At 35.5% G+C, this 24,085-nt stretch overlaps 1 protein-coding gene across 1 annotated transcript in view; it reads right to left on the reverse strand.

The window, feature by feature from the left end:
* Positions 1-23,757, reverse strand: part of ARHGAP24 (Rho GTPase activating protein 24) — a 662,096-nt gene extending 638,339 nt beyond the window's left edge. Inside the window, exon 1 of the mRNA XM_040479190.1 lies at positions 23,735-23,757. The gene's annotated coding sequence lies outside the window, so the exon portion shown is untranslated. The remainder of the gene's footprint in view (positions 1-23,734) is intronic.
* Positions 23,758-24,085: the final 328 nt, after the last annotated feature.

Here is a 24,085-nt window from a genome sequence, read left to right on the forward strand (position 1 = left end):
CGGAAACAGGCTCCAGGCTCCGAGCCATCAGCCCAGAGCCTGACGCGCAAAATTTCTTAAATCTATTTCCAACACTGTTACTGGACTGATTATAACTCATTCTCTGAGATTAGTTCTCTACACATTACCCAGAAAAACCAAGCCAATTTAGTTCCTTGATTTAGTCAAATAATCAGTTAAAAAATAATCAGATTGGATATCAGCACCAAAAATCTTTTTCCCACTTAATATTTAATAAATATTAAGTTATTATTTAATCATCAAAGACATATCCTGGTGCCTGTAGGCCAGACCTTAGCTCTCCACGACTGTGAAAATGGGAAACTTGAGCACCATACATCGAACTCCTTCTGTGTCAGTCTCTTTCTAGATGTGATGATGGACCTAGAGAACTTTATCCAGGAGATATAACCTGGTAGGAGAGAGCTAAGTTGTAACACAAAATCACATCTGGTGACTTAACTCCAAAACTAAAGAAAAAGTCTTTATTAAACATGTGGAAACTGCAGATCATTACACCCAAGTCTTTTTCAGACAGAGAAGATTGCCAGTCTTCTCATTTTATTTGATTATTTTATCTTATTTTATAAATACCTATATAGCACTAACCATAGGCAATGTTCCAAGTAGCTTACAAATATTAACTCATTTACTCCTCATAAAAAAATCCTATGAAATAGGCACAATTATTAGCTCTAGTTTATAGATGAATGCAAGGCTAAGTTAATTGCCCAAAAACTTGTAACTAATAAGTGACTGAACCAGGATCTGAATTCAAGCAGTCTGGTTGTATGATCCATGATGTTAATCTTTTTTCAACTGTCTCTGCCACAATTCCCAGACATCCAGGAGCAAAGTCAAGTTACCTTGAGGGCTCCCTTCACAGGTCCCATGAGTGAGGAGAATTAGCTTACCACTAATAACTACATATCCAAGAGTTGGTAAGGAAGTCAAAATTGCTGTTACAAGGTTGCTACATTCTTACATAAAGATCCTTTTTCTTTTAAGTCAGGGTACATACCCAGCCCTCTCAATTTTTTGTACATTTGAGTAACTTATAAGATTATAGTGATAATTATAATCACATAAAATTGACCCCAACACAATTGATTCTCTAAGTTACACTTCTAAGAATGTAAATGTCTTCTCTTGGTAATTTCTTAATAATTTTTAAATTTGCAGACGTTTTGAGCTATCATTGACCTCTATTTCTGATGCAAATGACCTTCTTCCTTTTGAATATTATCACATAAATTATTCAAAAACAATTCCTGTGCCTTCCATGTATTATTTAACTTCAAAGAGTTGTTAGGAGCTGAAACTTCCTTCAAAAACTGCCTGTCCTAAAAATCAGAACCAGTGGCAGTCTTATGAAATCCAGAGAGGTCTGAAACTTTTATACAGGTTTAGTACAATCAAATGGGAGCAGCAGGTGAGTAAGAAAAGAGTTGTGCCCAATTTGACGGGGCTGGGCTTCCCCCAAATAATCAGTAGTTCTTGCCTGAATTTCTGGTAACTGAACTGCCCACATCTGTAGGAGGATTTGTGAAGAAGTGTGCCTTGTAATTTACCTCTAAGCTTCATATTCAGACATTTCTAAACATAAAGTCAATGAAGGAAATAACTGAATACCAGTTATCTGAAGACTGAATACCAGTCTTCAGATTCTAAAAAGATTTGATGAGTCAAGAAGTCTCTCAAGGACAGGAGAGAAGAGTTAACAGTTTGGTTTCTAGGGGCCATCAGAGAATTAGAAAAATTTCTATTCCTGGGGCGCTTGGGTGGCTCAGTCAATTGAGCGTCCGACTTTGGCCCAGGTCACCATCTTGCGATTTGTGAGTTTGAGCCCCACATCAGGCTCTGTGCTGATAGCTCAGAGCCTGGAGCCTGCTTCTGATTCTGTGTCTCCCTGTCTCTCTGCTCCTCCCCTGTTCACGCTCTGTCTTTCTCTCTCTCTCTCTCTCAAAAATAAACATTAAAAAAAATTTTTTTTAAGAAAAATTTCTATTCCTGACTCCTCTAACTACACCTTGACTCACAGAAATGAATGGAAACATGTGTAGAATACATCTATGTCCTCTTAATGACTGAGAAGGGACAAAAGGGAAAAGGGAAGATTTGACAAAGGCATACAAAATACTTCTAGTAATAATTATCTAAAATGATATCCTTTGTCTAATAGCATGCAGTGCTAACAAAACTTATAAATACAAATATACATGACAAATTTTATATCAATGTGTACATGGTATTAGAAGTGCATGGGCATACATGTGCATGTGCATACATGCATATGTGCATACATATATATGCAATTGTGACAATGTGACACGCTCTTGAAAATCATGATGACTGTTCTCAAATCAGTGGAGGGCTACTTCTGGGGAAAAATTGGACATATTCCATGTAGCTCCAAAGAGTAGAACTAGGATCAAAGAGTGGGAATTAAAGGAAACAAATCCTGGGGCGCCTGGGTGGCGCAGTCGGTTGAGCGTCCGACTTCAGCCAGGTCACGATCTCGCGGTCCGTGAGTTCGAGCCCCGCGTCAGGCTCTGGGCTGATGGCTCAGAGCCTGGAGCCTGTTTCCGATTCTGTGTCTCCCTCTCTCTCTGCCCCTCCCCCGTTCATGCTCTGTCTCTCTCTGTCCCCAAAATAAATAAACGTTGAAAAAAAATTAAAAAAATAAATAAATAAATAAATAAAGGAAACAAATCTTGGGTTGCCTGGGTGGCTCAGTCAGTTAAGCGTCGGACTCTTGGTTTCAGCTCAGGTCATGATTTCACATTTCATGGGTTTGATCCCCACGTCAGTCTCCATGATAACAGTTCTCTCTCTCCCTCTCTCTCTGCCCCTCCCTTGCTACCTTTCTCTATCTCTCTTAAAATGAATAAACTTTTAAAAAACTTTTAAAAAATTTAAAAATATAAAGGAGAGAAATCTCATCCCCTGTAAAGACAAGAAGCTAGTAAAATATTGTGCATAATTTCCTACAAGTTTTCTCTGAGAACTTTACACTACCTCAACTACAGTTTTCCTTTTTATGGAACATCTACTAATCCTGTTGTTATTTCCTAATGCTGGAACTTTGGAACCAATTTGGCAAAGGAAAAAAAAAAGAAATTTTTTTTTTTTTGGTTTCTATAGCTAATGCAAATGTATTATAAATACATAAGGAGAGTTGCTGGTTAAAGTTCTGATTGATTTTTATGGTGTTTTTAATAAGGGTATTATTTTAAATTATTTAGTAAATAGTCATCTTTGCTTTTGAGGAAGTGTAAAACAATATGTGTCACAAGTATTTAATAGGTTTTCTAAATAATTATATCTTTAATTTCTTGGCAGCCACTACCCGTAAGATTTTTGTAAATAACCAAGTATAATGCCTCCAACCAGTCCCCTGAGGAAAGAAACAAGAATATTATAGCTGCCAACAGCCATCTTCTCTAACCTTCTCTGCCAATAGCCACCTTCTCTGAACTGTAATAAAAACTAAGATATGCTTACATCAAAACATATACAAGTGCACCATTCTGGGCAACTGAAAAGAAGTAAAAATATTACCAGTTGACCAAAAACTCCTCTAAATAATGACAGCATCCTTGATCTTCTCCCTTGTCTGTTTAAAATGAAAATCCCTTCTATTATGTGGGAAAACATAATTGCAAAAGCACTGATTAATATCTGGATTACCGTAGGTGGAACCAAGAATTTTTTAGGAAATATGTGAAAAGAAATATGAGGAAGACACACTGACACACTACGTATCTCACTGTGAGGCCCCGGGCCCTTGAGATTTCATTCAGTTAATCTCAGTGGGTCACATGCCTCTCTGTGCCCTGAAAGAGTTAAGTGGCCTTCAAACATATTTGTTTTCATCCCATTTCTCTTTCCACACTAGGTAAATCAGAGAGCATCAAAACTTTTGTTTGCCACCTGGCTTTCCTTAGACTGAAAAAGATTCCCTATTAGAAAGACCAATATTTCAGGTCTCCAGCCCCATGGCACAGTTGTTTGCAGGCAATAAAGCACAGAAAGGGGGTGTTCACTTCCATACAATTTATTGGTGCTCATTTGGGGCTGGGTTATCCATGGGTGAGTAATTAGGCAGAGCAAACATAAACAGCAGGTGGACCAGCATTTAATGAATGTAAACCATTTTTGCCCCTCAGCACATGCTTTAACACCTCATAGAACTAATGCTTCATGGAAAACAGTTTGACAAACACTGGTTTCGTCATTACATGCGCAAACACATACATCCACACTTATACACATACACACACACACACACACACACACAACTCTAAATAGTACCAATGAAATGCCTAATATATGTAAGTCTAGTGACATTTTAGAAACATGCAAATCCTTCTAGGACCAAATGCTAAATCACAAAGACAAGGTAGAAAGTTGGAATAAATGTGTGTCAGGCCCTAATAATAAATATTTGCTAGAATGGCTTAAAATATTCATACTCCTTGAGCCAGTAAGTCCAAAATCTGTCTTCAGGAAAAAATACAAAGCTCAAGTAAATATTTATGCCTCTCCAATTTTTTATTTTTATTTTATTGCACTGTTATTTATAATTCCCCCCAAAAAAACTAGGAGCAACATAAACATCCAACAATAGGGAAATCAAATAAACTGTGATATGTACATTTATTCCAGAGCATAATTCAGAGATTAAAAATTATGTTTCTTAAAAAATAAAATGTGGGAAGATTTTTATGATATAATGTTTGATGAAAAAGCCAGCAGATTACAAAACTGTACAGACACTTTAATTTCAATGTATAAGATACATGCCCACAGAAAAAGGCTGAGCAGAAACATAGCAAAATATTAAAGCATGTACTTCTAAAGAATGAGATGTTGAATGAATGTTATTTTGTTCTTTATACATTCTAGTATCGACAAAATTTTCCACAAAGACACGTATTGTTTTTATTAGCAAGAAACAAAAATAAATTTCCCTTCCTCATGAAGCTGTCAATAACCATTTCCTGGAGAAGTCACTCTCTACCTTTTAATCTTACAGCATATTGCTTCTCTGATGACATTTTCACAAAATTTAAATGGCAATTATAGAAATGAGAGAAAAGAATGTTAAACAGAAGAATGGGACCTCCCCAAACAGCTCACTTTTAAAGGGAGTTTTGATAGTCATGACAACTCTGTGGTAACTTGACCATTTCGGAGGAGAAACTTTCCTGCAGAGCAGTGAAAGGCAATCCCAGTTTTCACCTCTTGGGATCTCTGGCTCCCTCTCACCTCCTTCAAGATGTCAATCAAGGTCCTGATGAACTCGGTAAAAGTGAATCTACAGCAGGCCATTATTAGTTTGCCTTGCCAGCTCTGGGAATGCTAGGCTCTCTGGGAATTAAAGGCAAGTGGTTGCTAGGCACTGCTGGTCTCAGATGTGTGACTTCATTAACTACACATTACACAAGGCTAGAAATCAGGCCCTGGAAAGGACAAATAAGCATCCACATCACAGTCTCTCTTCAGTCAGCATGAAAGGTTTTTGGGGTTTTTTTACCCCTAAACTGAGGGGGAGGAAAAAAATGTCCTTGTAGCAATTTGGAGGAATACACATTTATAAATACGACAATTAGGAAATACGTTGAAGTCTTTCCCAGCTGCCACTATTTCTTCCATCCAACCCTCTCACAAACCACAATGCAATTGTTGTCTGATTTTATGTGTGTGTTTGAAATTAAGAGTTAAGAACAACTTATAAAAAAAAGCTCATTTGCGGCTTCTCCAAATCCAAAAAAAAAAAAAATGTTCATTTTAAAAACCACTTGTGGACAACATCGCATACAAGGTGGAACCCAGGAGACAGACAAGAGATGTGTGAACCATGGGTCACACTCACAGAATAGGAGAGACAACCAAACTCCTCTTTTGGTCAAAGAACAGCACAAAAGTCTCATTTTTAAATGCATGTATCTCTCTGGCACCCACTTCCTCCACATCTTCCTTCATTATTTTTGTTTTCGGCAAATAACTGGTCTCATCAAAAGTGAGTAGAGAGGATCTGTTTCAAGAGGGTGACGTAGGAAGACTGAACTCACCTCTTCCATGGAACATACCAAATTACACCTGTTAATAGAACAATTCCTCCTGAAGAACTGAGGGCTGACAGAACAGCTACGGAACAACCAAAGATAGTGAGAATACCAATGGAACAGCAAGAGAGATAGAGACAAGGTAATAAAGGGAACCCCCACCCCGATTTGAATCCAGTGCAAATCGCCAAGTTGTACACCTAAGACTAATGTTACATCGTGTGTAAACTGTACTCAAATCTTTAAAAAGTGAGTAATATAAACAGAAAGGAATTCCTCCGGGACCTCTACACAAAAGCTTCAAAACTAAGAGAGAGCCATGAAAAATCCATACAGAGAAGGAGAGTTCAGACAAATCATTCACTAATTTTTAAATAATTCAAAATGATTTAAAAATAAAAGTATAATATCCCTTTTAAGATGAAATTGAGCTGATGGTGCCCAAAAATTGAAAGAAAAGAAAAAAAGCTAGAAGCAGAAACTAAGCATAAAAATATCACACAAAATAAAACTAATTATAAAGATTACTGATAAGAAAGAGATAAAGTGATCTGATGTATAATCCGTGTTTGTAATGTAGAAAACAAAGCAAGTGGAACAGAAAAAATTCAAAAGTATCACAGAAGAAAACATTATTGAAATAAAAATGAAAACTGAAGATTGAAGTGGCTCACCAGGAAGCAAGTGAGAAAAGTAGACAGTCACCAAAATTAAGATGTGTCCCTGGAAAATTTGATATAAAAATCTGATGCAAAATTAGCAACTTTAAGATACTATATTTAGGGAAAGTTATAAAATTACAAGGATTAAAAAACAAATCATAAAGGATTCAGGAAGAAAACGCAAGATACATATAAGCCTAAGCAAGGAAGTAGAAGAAAATGTGAATTTGCCAATTAGTTTCTTCACTTTCATGGTACTATCTAAAGTAGAAACATGGAATTAAATATCAACAAACAAAGGAATAAATGACTACTCTAACTTTAATTATTCTTTAGCTTTAGGGAGATATTTAAAGACCCAATCAATCTCTTGTGTCTTAGAGAAACATTCATCTGAAGCCTTTTGCTTCAGATAATTCAGCAATTCCTTTTTATCTAAGAGGATTGTACTTTTGTTAAATGTAATTAAAGTTAAATTTAATGCTTCAAAACTGAATGTATAGCGTCATCCATTTATTTTTCTAAGATTACCTTTAAAAATATATCTGTATATATGGAGAGAGAGAGGTTTGAAATGATGTTATTAAATTTTGGTTATTTTTTGGTTGTGAAATTTGAGCACTTTTTTTTATTTTAATTTCTTCTTTATTCTTTGCAATACAGCTTGAATTTTTAAAGAGAATATTTTTAATGAAATAACAATTACATGTGGCACCTGGGTGGCTCAGTCAGTTAGGCATCTGACACCAGATTTTGGCTCAAATCATGATCTCACCCTTGTGAGATCAAGCCTTGCACTGAGCTCCATACTGAGCATAGACCCTGCTTGAGATTCTTTCTCTCTCTGCCTCTGCCCTTCCCCACTCACACATGTGCAAGCATGCTCACATTCTTTCTCTCTCTCTCTCTCTCTCTCAAAAAAGATAGAAGAGAACAATTATGTATTAATAAACAAAGAAATAATAATAATTTGAAATGCTTTCTCTAGGAAAAATAAATAATTTACATGTATTTAATGTATCCAGCATGAGGGTCCCATCAATCTCTGCTGATAGGCGTCATGATCACAGGCAATAACTACATTGAGGACTCTATACAAAGAACATCACTCTAAGAATCACATCAGATGAAAGCACAGGAAATTCAGGTGTCAACTCTCTACACCTTTCAAAGCAAGGATTAAAAATATTTGCTGCATCAATGCTTTTTCTCTTGGCCCCTTTCAGTCATTCATACAGTATTTTGAAGTACATTGGATCATTTTTCTTTCTTTAGCTATGTCTATTCAGAGAACTGAAACTGTCCTAGAAATAGCATACTTTGACATTAATCTATACTTACAACAAAAGAGAGCATAGGTTAAAAATCACAATGAATTGTAGGAGTTTATTTTTTTTAAGTTTATTTATTTATTTTGAGAGAGAGAGTGACCAGGGGAGACTCAGAGAGAGAGGAAAAGAGAGAGAATCCTAAGCAGAGTCTCCAGTGCAGAGCCCAACACGGGGCTTGAACTCATGAACCATGAGTTATGACCTGAGCTAAAACCAAGAGTTGGACACTTAACCAACTGAGCCACCCAGGTGCCCCTGTAGAAGTTGATTTTTGATGAATTCCACTATCTGTGGTTACAATTGTGGTACATCAAATAAGCATACTTTTCTTAATCTTTTAGCAACATTTGTGGTCATAATTCTAGCTAATATGGGGAAAGCCTCCTAAATGAGCTTCCTGCTTTCCAAACCTGTTCTCTTCCCCAAACCCTATCCCCATTTATCGTCTATGGTGTATGCCATTCTAGAATGAGCTTTCTAAAAGTCAATTGTTTCTTTTACCTCCATTATTAAAATTCCTTAATAAATACCCACCATCTTTCCTATGAGATCCAAAGCCTATCATGTCATAGACAGTTCTGACTCCTGCCTCCCTTTATAAATAAATTTTAGAGAAGGGGGCATCTGGATGGCTCAGTTGGTTAAGCATCTGACTCTTGATTTCTGTTCAGGTCATGATCCCATGGTTAGTGAGATCAGGGCCCTGCATAGGGCTCTGTGCTGACAGTTCAGAGCCTGCCTGGGATTCTGTCTCTTCCTCTCTCTCTGTTCCTCCCCTGCTCTTGCATGTACATATTCTCTTGCGTTCTCTCTCTCTCTCTCTCTCTCTCTCTCTCTCTCTCTCTCTCTCTCAAAATAAGCAAACTTAAAAATAAATAAATAAATTTTAGAGGTGAATAATGTCTCCAAGTTTTCTTGACATCAGGATTTTTCCTATTCAGAGGACCAGAATTTCCGCACCTTTTACTCAATCCAGCCCAGTGGAGACAGAAATCTGATTAATAAATCTTGGAAGAACAAACTGGAATGGGCACAGTGAGCCTCACCCTTCTTTCTCTAGACAGTAAGATATACATGGAGAGCATGATTTCTGCTCCTCCTCCAAGTCTCTGTCTGCCCTGGTCCTCAGCTTCTTTGATTGGGCCAGGAAATCTAATATGTCTGGGCTTCAATTACTGAGCTCATTTGGCTACTAAACCTAAAGCCACTTGCTCAACCCAGCTCTATAAGTTAAAAAAAAAAAAAAAAAAAAATTTAAAAAAAAAAATATATATATATATATATATATATATATATATATATATATATATATATTATGCCTCTATTTGCTACTTTTCTTTCCTTTTATTTCTCAACTTTTTCACAATCCTGGCTGGGGAGAAGGGTGCTACTTACTGAATGTGTCCCCAAAGGCCCAATGAAGTTTGCCTTTCACTGAGGATTTATGCTTTGCCCAATACTGTATAGGTGGGTGCTGTAGCAGGGGTTATACCATTTAGTCATAACAGTCCCCACCTCTCCACAGCCTCTGCCATTTGGCGTATGGCTCCCCAACCCCCTAACCTCCCACATCCTCAAGTTCCACATTGTAGGTAAGGGAAGAGCTCCTCATCTGATTTGTAAAATAATAGTAAGAAGGATATCTCAGGATAACCAAGAGACAGAACTGATAAAGTGTTTCATATATGGTAACTTTCCTATGAAAAGTAAAGTTCAAACAATATTTGGTTATCATATAAACCCTCTTGAACTTTCTGCCCACTTAAGGAAAATGGTTCTGAGCCCTGAGGCTGATGTTTCTAGCTTGCTGATTAAGGATTAGATGATAAGGAGATTTCCTGACTAGTTAAACTATCTCTGGGGAATTTTTAATACAGAGTTCATGCTTGGGAACAAAAAAGTATATTAAATCTTGTGTTATTTTCCCTGGTGTATGATTTTTGCCTTGGTAAAAATGAATTATATACTCCACCATGATAAAATACCTCTAGGCCTTGACCTACGGACAGATAACATTATATGTTTCTTTTGAACAGTTTTTGCAAAGGACCTAATCTCTCCTGAAGCAAATTAGAGAAACATACTTATCAAAAGTAAGGCAGTGGGATTCCTAAAAAAAAGAATTTCATGGCTAGGATGAGCACTGGGTATTATATGTAAGTGATGAATCACTGGGTTCTACTCCTGAAGCCAATACTACACTTCAAGTTAACTAACTTGAATTTAAATTAAAAAATAATAATAAAATAAGATTAAATTAAATTAAATTAAAATTAAATAAATGAATTTCATAAAAGAATTTACTTATTATTTGTATCCCCTAAAGTACATTTGGAGGCATTATAGGAAAAGGAGAAGTTGTGTTGGTCTGCCTTGTTTAAGAATAATTTCCTTATTTCATTATTATCCTTTGTTCCCATAAAATAAATGTGATTGCATCATTACATGGTCAGTGCCTGAAATTTCAGTCCACAGTGGGAGTTCTTCAAAATCTCATATAACACCATATTGCTGTCTTTTCTGATTCTGAGTCCTATTTTTTTTTTTTTTCTGTTCTGTTTGATATAGAATTGGAGACAAAAATGACTCCTATTAGCTCTTGGAAACAAATGTCATTAATTAATGTATCTACAGAGCAATAAACAGATGCAAGTAAAAATAAAGTTAAATTTTTTTGTATATTTCATTTTTTAGGCATTATTGAGTATAAATATAAATGATGAATAAATAAAAGAGGAATGAGGAAAACTACATACGCATACTTTAAAATAACATATTAAAATTTTTATTGACATTCTAAAACTTTTAGACATGTGCCAGTTTTTAAAATTTTTGTAAAAACTCCAAATAAAAGACCTATATTTAATGACCCTATTAAAGTGTATCACAAACTTGAAATGTAGTATTCATATTTCATTAATTTTTTTAAAAACATTAGAGAGGAAATTGATAGGTATAGCAGTCAGCTAAATAGCTTCTAATTTGTAATAAATGAGACCAACTTCTTGCAAGGAAATACAGCTTCAAAATCAAATCAATATCCCATTTTAGCTAATTTTTTCTCCATTAAAAATGAAATTAGTAGTGTCAGCCTGCATGCCAATATTTCAACTTAATCTGAAAGTGCTACTTTCTGAAAGTAGAATGTTTGTCAGTAGCGCCAAAATGGACTGGGAACTTGCTATCAGGTTAGCCATCAAGCCATCAAGTCTTTTATTTCTTCCAGAAGAAATTATACCTCTCTAGTGAGAATACAATTTATTAACTAGCATCTAACAGAAGTAATCAGATACACCTTTCTTAGTCTCAGGCAAATTACTGAGAAGTTAAATATAAATCCTAAATTTAGTATTTAGTCATACAGCCACAACCGTTGCATTTGCAAAAATGGGCTTCTAGGCTAGACAAAAACAATAAATATGAAACATAACCAAACTCAGTACCTAAGTCACCTCAATCAATGGCCAGGACTGCAGTGGCAAGCCATAATGGCAGAACTATCAGCCTCTCAATATGGCTGAATAAGCATCAAATAGACCACATCCCAACCTAAGCAAATCCATGACATTTAGATCAGAGCTACACTCAATGGCTGGGTAAAAAGTGTTGGAAGATGATTATGCCAACACTTAACCTGTTTGGTATGAACTAGAATTTGCATAAAACTATGCATGATATTGTGTTGCAAATTACACATCTACACTACACGATGAATCTAAATTTCTCAGGTTGGACTGAAAAGCTTGAGGTTACTTTTCCTTCTGTTATTGATCTAATGTCAACCTCTCTGAGTTTATTTCCTGCCAAAATGTGGCCAAATATTGGGCAGGTTAGGAAGCTGATGTTTTTTAAACACTGGGCTTCATAGAGAAAAAGTTCCATCAAAAATCACAAGTAACTGTTCATAATGTATCATGACACTAGAGAAATAATATTCACTGAAATTAAAGGGAGCCTGTCTGAATTTGGTAATAGAAAATGGTTTTCAATGGATCCTCTATAAACCCTTGAATGTTTCTGAGTAGGAAATACTCCATAAAAAATACCAAAAGTTAAAAATAATAATTTACTGTTACAAGAAATGAATTATTTTACTTGTCTTATAGGCAGTGAACTTATGCTCAGCTTTTTACTCTTGTTGATTTGGAAAGAAAAGAACTTGACTGACCTGTTCTTACTCTTGACTCTTCCTGCCTTCATTTTCTAGTTTGAATAAGAACCTCTTCTGCTGAAGTGTTTGATACACATATTTGTATTTTATGATATGCTATTGAAACATTTTCATTCACCCATTTGCTTACTCTAAAAGCAATTTTTGTTATTGGGCACCTGGTCATTGTCAGGCAATGCCTTGTTATCTAGAAGTTGTGTTTTAGAAAATGCCACCTGATCAGGGCCAGTACCTACTTTGTGGGTGCAGTATAAATTGAAAAATGTGAGGTTTCTTGTCAAAAGTGATTAAGAATTTTAAGAGCACTACCCAAAGGCAGGGCAACTACACAGACTGCAAACCCGTGACACATTACCACATGTAATTTTTAGCACTGAGCCTTCTTTACTCTTTTCCAGTATGAAAAAATATCATGATTGATGTGCATTTAGAATGCTTCAGAAATTGTGGAAAAAGCAGATGGGGAAACCAAACCTTCACTGGAAGTATGTGTATTGGTACTTTTTACACATTTCTTTATTTATTGAATTCAGAAGCACAAATTGCCAGGAAGGACCAGTAATGTGTTTGCATAATGTTGTTATCAAATACTTCATTTTTCTGCTTACAGAACTGAATACTTACTTCAGAGACTAAGAAGCACAAGATGTAGCCTCTGTAATTTGATTCTAAATCCCATTCCACATTAAGAATAATACCTGCCTGGGTGGCTCAGTTGGTTAAACGTCCGACTCTTGATTTAGGCTCAGGTCATGATCTCACAGTTCATGGGTTCGAGCCTGCCTCTCTCTCCCTTTCTAAATAAATAAATAAATAAATAAATAAATAAATAAATAAAACTTAAAAAAAGAAGAATACGTTTTTCTGATATGGATAAATAGCTAATTAAACAGCCTGTCTACAAGACCTGTAGTGTCAAGTACACAGGTACTGCCAACTGTAAGCACAGCAGAGGAAGACCTTTACCTCTGGAAAACACATCATAGACAGAATAAGTTAATACAAACTCAGGGAGCCTGGGTGTCTTAGTCAGTTAAGCATCAACTTCAGCTCAGGTCATGATCTCACAGTTCCTGCGTTTGAGCCCCACATCAGGCTCTGTGCTGACAGCTCAGAGCCTGGAGCTTGCTTCAGAGTCTGGTCTCCCTCTCTCTCTCTCTCTCTCTCTCTCTCTGCCCCCCCCCTCAAAAATAAATAAAAATGTTAAAAAAAATATTAATATAAACTGGATTTGATTAGTTTGACAATATTTAATTGAGCACCTCCAGTGTATCAGGTACTCTTCCAGGGGTGTCAGGTTGTACAGCTTTGACCAAAGCAGACAAGTCTTTGTCTTCATGGAGCTCAAGTTACAATAATTGTTGCATAAAAAATAATCCAAAAGTTGACACCCATGTGTGAATATGTACCCTTTCTTTACAACGTATTTTAAAAGAATTTCCTCTTCTCAGGCAAATACCTTTAGTTCCTGTTTGTTTATTTACTTATTCATCCTCCCAAAATTTACCAAATTAAGATCCAGGCCCTATGCTAGGATTTGGAGTTGGGGCTATAATTACATAGTTTCAGTTGTAAATTATGTGATTATTATAAGAAAAGTAACTTTGACTGCAACTGGGCTTCTCTCACTATTTTCCATTATCTATGCCTTCTAAAGACTTAATTGTCCTATCCAGAGATTTCAAATATATAGCATCCAGAACACCATTCTTCTCTTTTTGCTCAAGACAAAAATCACTATGAATCTGGGCTTTTTTCCTACTGAATTTAAACATAGCCTCAAAGTTCTGCAAAGGTTAACCCCTCAGCTTTCCACAATCAATCCTATAATTGTCCAATGAGGTGAAATCTATTTGCCATTGTTGGTTGAACCAAAACTTCAAAACCCACAGTTGATTTCTGAGTTGCCTGGGTGGCTCAGTTGGTTAAGTGTCTAACTCTTGATTTCATTTCAGGTCATGATTTCATGGTTCATGAGTTTGGGCCCCACGTTGGCTCTCAATGTTGTCAGTGTGGAGCCCACTTCAGATCCTCTGTCTCCCTCTCTTTGCTCCTCCCCTGCTCTCGCTCTCTCTCTCTCTCTCTCTCTCTCTCTCTCTCTTTCAAAAACAGATGATAGATAGATAGATAGATAGATAGATAGATAGATAGATACATAGATACATAGATAGATAGATACATAGATAGATAAGAGTGCCTGGGTGGCTCAGTCGGTTAAGCATCCGACTTCAGCTCAGATCATGATCTCAGGATTTGAGCCCCGCGTTGGGCTCTGTGCTGACAGCACAGAGCCTGGAGGCTGCTTCAGATTCTGTGTCTCCCTCTCTCTGCCCCTCCCCCACTCATGCTCTGTCTCTGTCTGTCTCTCAAAAAAAATTTTTTTTAACGTTTATTCATTTTTTTAGAGACAGAGAGAGACAGAGCATGAACGGGGGAGGGGCAGAGAGAGAGGGAGACACAGAATCTGAAGCAAGCTCTAGGATCTGAGCTGTCAGTACAGAGCCCAGCGCAGGGCTCGAACTCACAAACTATGAGATCATGACCTGAGCCAGAGTCGGATGCTTAACCGACTGAGCCACCCAGGCGCCCTGAAAATTTTTTTAAGTAAATAAATAAATAAAAACATTAAAAAAAACCCACAGTTGATTTCTGAATGGTAGGCACAATATTTAGGAAGAATGGCAAATCTACCAATAAGTTGTATTGCTGAAGGTAAGCTAACTACCATAAGTAACAATTCCAAAATCTCTGGCTGAACACTGTAAAAATTAATTTTTTACTCACTTGACAATTCTAAGCAGAATGTCAAAGTAGCCATGGCTCTAGTCTATGCAGCAATTCAAAGAACAAGTTTTGTTTTTGCTTTTCCAATCTAATGTCTCTATTATTCCCTGCAGCCTTGAAATCTTCCACTGAATCCTCCTTCAAGGCTGTGTGAATGGAAAAAGGATGTGAAGGATGATAAGAGAGCTTTGTGTCAGGCCTCTACTGGGCATATTTTATTTTTGCCCACATCTTTGGTCAGAACTCAATCATATGACTATGCTTCCCAACTGAAAGAGAGACTGGAAAGTATAGTCTATCTATGTGCCTAAGAGAGATATAAAATGAGGTTTGGAGAATATATAGCATATCTCTACCACATCAGCCTCAAGCAGTATGAAATGGTAATGCATTTTATAAATGTGAACTTAATTTACCAGCAATAAATATTTCTCACCTTGTAGCACTCAGCTACTTAATAATACTTTAAACTTGTTAATGACCGGTACTTCTAAATTCTGCTAAATCTGTTAAGACACTCCATTGTCATGAAAATACTATTATTACTTGGACCAATAGTTACTGTTAGAAAATTTTTGTTTGCAATTTTATTACAGTTATGATATTTTTGTGGTCTGTTTTTTAAATTTTTTCTGTATGAGCCCATTGAACTTTGCCGTCCTATGTAAACACTGGTCCAAATTCGAAGAAAGCTGTGTCCTTTCTAGGTCAATCTGGGTTTTCAAATTCAATGGAGTTCTAGGAATCTGGCTTGATATTCTTTATCTGGGGCTAGTTAGGCCTGTCAACCTGTAACAGACTACTTGAAGCTTCCAAAATATTATTCCCCAATTTTCTCAAAATTGGAATCTGAGAAATGACAGAGTATATTGATGCACATTTTGAAATCCACAGACCACATTTGGCCCTTTTAACTTTTTGGTGGAGCTCAGAAATGGGGCTTGGAGAGGGCCAAATTCTACTATTTTTCAGCCTTTAGAAATGACTTGTTAATCAATATTTTGCAGTTCTATTCCTTGGGTCTGGCTATTAGGGAAGAATATGTTGATTGAAATTACTGGGCAAGCAATGTAAGAAACGATCTGCTCAGTGTGGAATATAGGAGAAAAAAAAAACAGCAGGTGGCAATGTGTATGTGACAGGCTGTTTTCTAAATAAATAAAACATAAAATACTTCTATGGCCATTGGCAAGAGGAAGAAAAGTGGCTGATGAAAATCATATGTTCCAACATAAGAGGCCTGGGGAATAATATTTTTTAGATTAAAAACACTGCTGATTTTTTCCCATTTGCAATGGGAAAATCTTGGTTTGAAGAATACAATATCAAGAGTCCTGATATGATACAACACATTTTCAGTTAAGTGGTTTAGAAAGCTAGTAAAGAGGCAAAATATAGCAATTTCAAAAATAAATTTTAATTCATTTAAAGTGTTGAGAAGTCTCAACACTTTTTCATGATAGCATTTTAATGTAGTTCCTGAAATTTAATTCAAAAGAGAAACTCTTTATTCACAGAGAAATAATAAAAGAAATAGTACATATATTTTTACAGATACTGAATTTCCTGATTAAATACATAATCAATAAAATTTGTTTTATTTGTTTCAAAGGATAATTTTTCCTGAGTTGACATTCAAGCAAAGCAGTGAGCTTACAACAGATCCAATCCAATGCCTTCATCATAAAGGCAAGAAAACAGATAACTGGAAGAGTTAAATATTTGCTCAAAGTCACAAAACGAACTTCTACAACTGAAACTAGAAGGTAAGTCTACACCACGTGAATCCATAGTTCTTACTACTGAAAATAATGAGCTCAGGATGTCTGGGTGGCTCAATCAGTTAAGCATCTGACTTCAGCTCAGGTCATGACCTCATGGTTCATGAGTTCAAACCAGGCACCGGGCTCTCTGCTGTCAGCACAGAGCCCACTTCAGATCCTCTGTCTCCTCTCTCTGTGCCCCTCCCCCACTTGCTCTGTGTCTCTCTCAAAATAAATAAACTTTTAAAAAATCTTTAAAAAAAGAAGAAAGCAAATAATAAGCTCAGGTGAGATTTTTTTTTAAGTGTTGATTTGTGTCTATAGCCAGCAGGTGATGGCAACTAATTACTATTTTTACATATTCTAATTTGTACATAATTAACACTAAATTACATTTTAGGTATGAACTGTAATTCCAGATATACAAAATAAAATGAATACCAACTCATTAAATCTTTGCTTCTATTGTTTTAAGTATAATTACCTAATACCTATGCAAATATGGGATAGATCATTTTAACACACACAAAAAAAATGTGAGGATCCTGTAGTTAATATTAAAGACTGGGATAGGTCATCCACTGTTCAAAATTCAGAGACATGAATCTAAGAGGCTTGCATGATGGAATGTAATCAATTTAAATAGTTATAAGCTATAATAAGGGTTAGAGGAGAAAAATTAATATAATAGTTACTAAAATTAGGGGAACTAATTTAGTCTTATAAACTAAATCACGTCTGTAGCACGGATATAAATTATTAGCCAGGTACACAACACATTTACAGGGATGGGATAAAATTCTGCAAAATGCAATAATAGAACAGAATTCCTCTGAAGTAGTAGCAACTAATGAGCAATGGAAAGAACTGAAAATGTACCTTGCAGCAAATCTGTATGGCACTCAAATCCAATATCTTTGTTTATAAAAAACATGTTCCTTGCCCTTGAGGGTAAATTCTTTAAGGAGTTCATGGTCTATTTGGGGAGACAAATGTGTTTGAAATAATAAGTAACACTTCTCACTTTTCCAGTATTTCTGACTCACTCCTCCATTTGTGCAATAATCTGATCTTGCAGTATATAATCTTCAAGGAAAACTGGTTTACTGTAGAAAATATAAATATTTTTAAGTTTCAAAAGCCTAACTTCTGACGGGACTCAGGGCAAAGGAGAAACCCAATGAATTGGACCTGAATTTACTGTCCCAAAGACAGAAGAAAAACATCCCCGGATTGAAAGAGAAGAAATTAAGTAAACAGGAAAGCAAGAAGTAGTTAGTTACAAGAGAGGATACGTTTGTAGAGCCTAAGACAGTGTAACGAGGCCTCAGGGAATCCTGTTGAAAGAAGAATTAGTACTCAGAGGCCACCTTGCCTCCAGTGGAGTTCCAATTTAAGTCATCTTATTCTGTAATATACCTGGTAACCTCAAAGAGCAGCTGCATGCCATTGTGATGGTTATGGACTCCACAATTCTAGGGGATTACTATTCACATAGATACTGATATGAATGGAACCCTCTGGAGTAGTGTCACCATATAAAACAACCCGAGAAGCCTTTTGGAGCCAAGGTAGCCCTTGAAGACTGCCCAGTCCTTATCCATGGTACATCACCTATGCTGAGAAGTCATGTTATCTATCCTTCTTGCTAGTATCTAGTGACCTTCTTTGATTGCTGTCAGCACTTCAACCACTGACCATAAAATAGGCTGTACATGCCCTAAATATTTACTTAGTCCACCAAACAACCTACCCTCCATTCAATATTCAACTGAATATTGAATTCAAAATTCAACTACAAAATGCTATAATACCATTATAGACAGAAGAACAAAGGCTTGAAATGCCTGTATTGGTGGTGAAGGATCGGGAAGATTTTTAAGAACTGTCATCTAAGTTGAGTTTTAAAAGTTAAGGAAGTTTTGCAGCTTGCTGATAGTTTACTACAACAACAAAAATAACAATTTTTATGCTCTTTTAAGTGACAATCGTTCTAAATGCTTTGGAAAAGAATAGTATGGGATAGTGATATACCATTTAAAATAAGAATATACACATTGAGGAGCTCCTGGGTGGCTCAGTCGGTTGAGCGTACAACCTCGGCTCGGGTCATGATCTTGGCTGTCCGTGAGTTCGAGCCCCGTGTCGGGGTCTGTGCTGACTGCTCAGAGCCTGGAACCTGTTTCAGATTCTGTGTCTCCCTCTCTCTCTGCCCCTCCCCCACTCATGCTCTGTCTCTCTCTCTGTCAGTAATAAACATTAAAAAAATTAAAAAAAAAAAAGAATATACACATTGATTAAAAATGAAGTCTTTGGGATCAAGCTGCCTAAATTTGTATCCCTGATATCCACTTCTTAATAGCTCTGGAATCTTGGGCAAATTTCTTACCTTCTATGTGCTTCAGTTTCCTCATCTATAAAAAGTAATGGCATGGGAGATATAAAAAAGATGCAAATCAAACTTCTAGTGATGAAAACTACTATATCTGAGGTAAAAAATACACTAGATGGAATAAACAATGATTTGGACATTACAGAAGAAAAGATTAGTAAAATTGAAGGCATAGCATTAGAAACCATCAAAAATGAATCAGAAAAACAAAAACAAAAACAAATGAAGAGAACATCAGTGAACTATGAGACAGCCTATGAAGTGTATGTTGTAATTGTAAGTAGAGTCCTTAAAGAAGAGTGGAGACAGAAGCAATCAATATTTGAACCAATGACTGAAAAAGGTCCAAATTTGACTTAAAAATATATTTATAAGCTTATAGATCCAAGGATCTCTATTAACCTCCAAAACAAGAAACAAATAAACAAAAAATACTATCGAGGCACATCAAAATCAAATTGCTTAAAATAATGATAAAGACAAAATTTTAAAAGCAGTCAGAGAAAAAAGACACAGCACACACAGAAGAACAAAGATGAAAATGACTACAAGTTTCTCATTAGAAAAAATACAAGTTGGAAGACAGTGGAGTGCTGCCTTTAAAGTACTGTCATACTAAAACAAAAATATCTTTAAAACTGAAGGGGAAGTTAATGTTTCCTTCTCAGATCAGAAACAGGCAAGCATGACCACTCTCACTAGTTCTATTGAAATTTGTCTTAGAGGTGCTAGGACGTGTGGTAAGACAAGAAAAGTAAATAAATGGCATACAGATTAAAAAGTAATAAGTAAACTATCTTTATTTGCAGATGACACAATGACCATGTAGAAAATTCTATGGAATCTAACAGAAAGCTACTAGGACTAATTGGTGAGTTTTGCAAAGTTGAAGGATACAAGAAAAATACATCAATATCAATTATATTTTTATATACTAGCAAAGAGCAATCAGATATTAAATTTTAGTGCCATTTGCAATAACCTAAAAAATAAGAAATGCTTAGAAATAAATCTGTCAAAAATATGTAAGACCTATACACCGAAAACTAGAAAGTATTGCTAAGAGAAATTAAGAAGACCTAAGCAAATGGGAGGATTTACTATGTTCATGGAACAAAAGATTCAACATTGATAAGATGTCAATTCTCTCCAAATGGATCTACAGTTTCAATGTAATCCTAATCAAAAGTATAGCATGCCTACTTATGAAGATCAATAAACTGATTCTAAAGTTCATGTGCAAATGAAAAGGACCAAAATAGCTAAAACAACTTTACATAAGAAAAACAAAGTTTGAAGACTTAGATTTGGGAGTTTCAAAAGTTGTATAAAGCCACGGTAATTAAGACAGGGTAGCACTAGTGGCAAAACAATAAACTATGCTCAAAACTTCACCCCACATATAAAAATTAACTCAAAAGTTATTACAAACTTAAACGTAAAACCTAAATTTAAAAACTTCTAAAAAAAACCATAGGAGATAGTATTTGTGACCTTGACCTAAGCAAAAAGTTCTAAGATATAACACTAGTGGCATAACCCATATTTTTTTAACTGATGAACTAGACTTCATAAAAATTAAAATGTCTACTCTTTGAAATACACTGTAAAGATAATGAAAACATACCATAGGTTGAGAAAATACTTGCATACAGAAAATATTTGCTAATCATATGGGATTAAGGACTTGTATCTAGAATATATATGACTTCCAAAACTAAATACAAAAACAATTTGAATTAATTAATTAAAGCAATAGTTTGAGCAGACACTTCACCAAGGAAGAGATACAGATGGCAAAAAAGAACATGAAAAGATGGTCAGTATCATATGTCATTGGAAAAAATGCAAATTAAAGACACAATGAGCTACCACTACATACCTATTAAATTTATCAAAACTGAAACACTGAACATATCAAAGGTTGGCAAGATGTGGTGCTACTAGAACTCTCATACACTGTTGTTGGGAATGTAAAATGGTAGAGTCACTTTGAAAAACAGTTTGGCAGTCTCCTGAAAAATTAAATACCCACCTAATATATGACTCACCCATCCTACTCCTTAGCGTTTACCGAAGAAAATGAAAGAAGACGTCCATAGAAAGACCTGAGCATAATTGTTCATGGAAGCTTTATTTGTAGGAGTTAAAAGCTAGAACCAACCCAAACATCCCTAAATAAGTGAATGGATGAACAAATTGTAGTGGAGTACTACACAACAGGAAGAAGATGTGAACCACTGATACATGCAGCAACAGGGATGAAATGCAAAATAATTATGCTGAGTAAAACCCAGATGAAAAAGAATATACAGTATATGACTCCATTTACGTATAGTTTTTGAAAATGGTAGCTAATTTGTAGTTCAAGAAAACAGAGTAGTCATTGGGTATAGGCTGGGGAAGGCAAAAGGGAGGAAATTCCAAAGGGCATTAGGAGACGTTTAGCAGTAACAGATGTGTTCATCATCTTTACTGTGGTGATGGTTTCACTGTTTATACCTAGGTCAAAACTTATCAAATTAAGTATTTTAAATATGTGGTGTTTACTGTGTGCCAATTATGCTTCAGTGAAGCAGTTTAAGGAGATAAGAATTTATAGCACCACCAAGACGACAGTGGAAAGGCACAGTGGAGACAGATTTCTGCTTCCCAGGGAACACAGGAATTTTTCATAAATTCATAAAGTAGAAGCCCTCAGTCACTCTCTACATACATGACAACTGTGTAAGGAGACACAAAAATACACGTATTTTCTTTTTCAATCACCTAGCTGCCAGAAAGGTAATATAATGCCAGGATAAGCATATTGAACCTTCATTAAATACGAAGACGTATTCTTTTTTCTCATGGCAGCTCACTGAAAATTAAACACATGCTACTGGATGTGGCCTGTCATTCATCCTGCTGCTATTGTGGGAGTTCTCAGGCAGCTGAGGCCACAGAGGGCAAAGATGCCAACAATTTACATATCATATTAAGCATGCGATGACAGAATTGCCAGGCAACTTTAATTTTCAGCCAAAGGTGCAGTCTATTCTGCACTTAATGAAAGTGCACTTAATGTGTTTCACGGGGACATATACATGACAGAGCATTCCAGAAATTACGTTGTTTAAAATAAATATATAATCTGGATAAAGTCTCAAAAAACTGCAATGGTGTTGCCTCTGGGAAATAGAAACAAGACAATAAAAGAAAGGTTTATGTTTGGGAATGGCTTTTCATATGCTTGGAAGTTTGTGTCATGTGCACAGCATACATTTTCAAGAGAAAAATAAAGAATAAAAATATTTCAATGAAGCACAGCTCTGCCACCAGGATTGATGTCTCTGGGTCAATGCCAGGGAATGGGTCTGGCACTGGAGCTCCCCTCTTCAGGTCAAAATAGCTCTCTCTCGCTCTCTCTCTCTCTTTAATCTTAAGTTTAAATTTTTATTATTTTTTAATTTACTGCTGCATCTACAAATTCTATTTGACATATTAAGATGGTGTACCACTTGGAAAGATAATTGGGGAATGGTGGCTGGTAACCTTCTAATTACAAATGGGGTTGAGATATAAATTACTAATATTCAGTGTGACCCTTCTCCCCCTGGCTATAATAGCTGTGGAAACAAAGGTTAATCCAATAGATTGTTTTTTCATCTGTAACTTCAGGGCTGGCTTTATCCTTGTGTGTGGTTATAGCTAATTTACATTCACTTGGCATCTTTTGAAAATGTTCATTATATACTGCATTAATGTCAACCGTTTTCCATATAGAAAGAAAATTTGCACTGTTACCATCTTCAGACATGTCACCGAAAGATATTTTTTCTCTATCATTTAGTAACTTTGCATTCTATTAGAAAAGTTTCCAAAATGTTAGCAGGCATCCATTATCAGGTCAGATACCTTTTACTTTCAATTTTTCATATGTTTAAGTGAAGAATGGTATAAATATTCTTTGTTCTATTTTCTTCTTGACAAATTCTACTGGATAAAAAACTGCTAATATTTAAGAAAACCTAATTAGAGATTTTATACATGTATAAGCACTCATAAGAAAAGCAGCATCTGTCTTTAGCCACTTTTTTTAAAAAGGAAAGAAAGGAAAAAGAAATTAAAAGAACATAAGAGACATATGTTAAGTTATTCTTTACAAATCTGCATAAACCCAGGTTATACCTAATAATGGTATAATCTCCTTTACGGTACCTGTTAACTCTTTTTAACAATAATATATTTTCAGCAATAATGTGCTGCTTTTGTTTACTACATCATCAAAGGGACCTGGGTATACAAATCAAATTGGTCAATGGCTAAAGTTCAAAGAGCAATTATTGGGCCAAATCTATTACCAATTATTCTCAAACATACCTGGCTTCAAAACCAGACTTCATCACTGACACTCTGAAAATTTGAACAACAAACATGAGATCTATGGCATAAACATCTATGATACTCGCTTTTCTCATCTATAAAATGGGACAGTAACCTAGGCTTATTATAAATTTTAAACTAGACTATTTATATAAGATGCTTGGTATATGGTAGGTATTCAACTCATGTTCTTACCTTACCCTTCAGAATTATAAGCAGCAGACCCAACTCAACCAGTATTCTAAAAAGGAAAAAAAAAATATTGAAACATTTTCTGCTACTGATTCAATCTTAACAAATGTGTTTGGTTTAATGGGTCAATACTAGATCACATACATATGTTTATACAGTTTATGCATTCAGTAACTAGGTCTTATGCATTCTATTACTGGAAACATAGTTTCAGAACATCATTCTCATAAATATATATATATTTATTTATATAAAAACTTTGTGGGAAGTAGTTCCATATCAGCTACATAATATGATTTTGTGTATGTTTGAAAATAGTTTTTAAGTTATATGTTATTATTTAAATACCAAAAG

Source organism: Herpailurus yagouaroundi, unplaced genomic scaffold (genome assembly GCF_014898765.1).
Source record: "Herpailurus yagouaroundi ecotype Mexico unplaced genomic scaffold, PumYag 28, whole genome shotgun sequence".
Classification (NCBI taxonomy): Eukaryota; Metazoa; Chordata; class Mammalia; order Carnivora; family Felidae; genus Herpailurus; species Herpailurus yagouaroundi.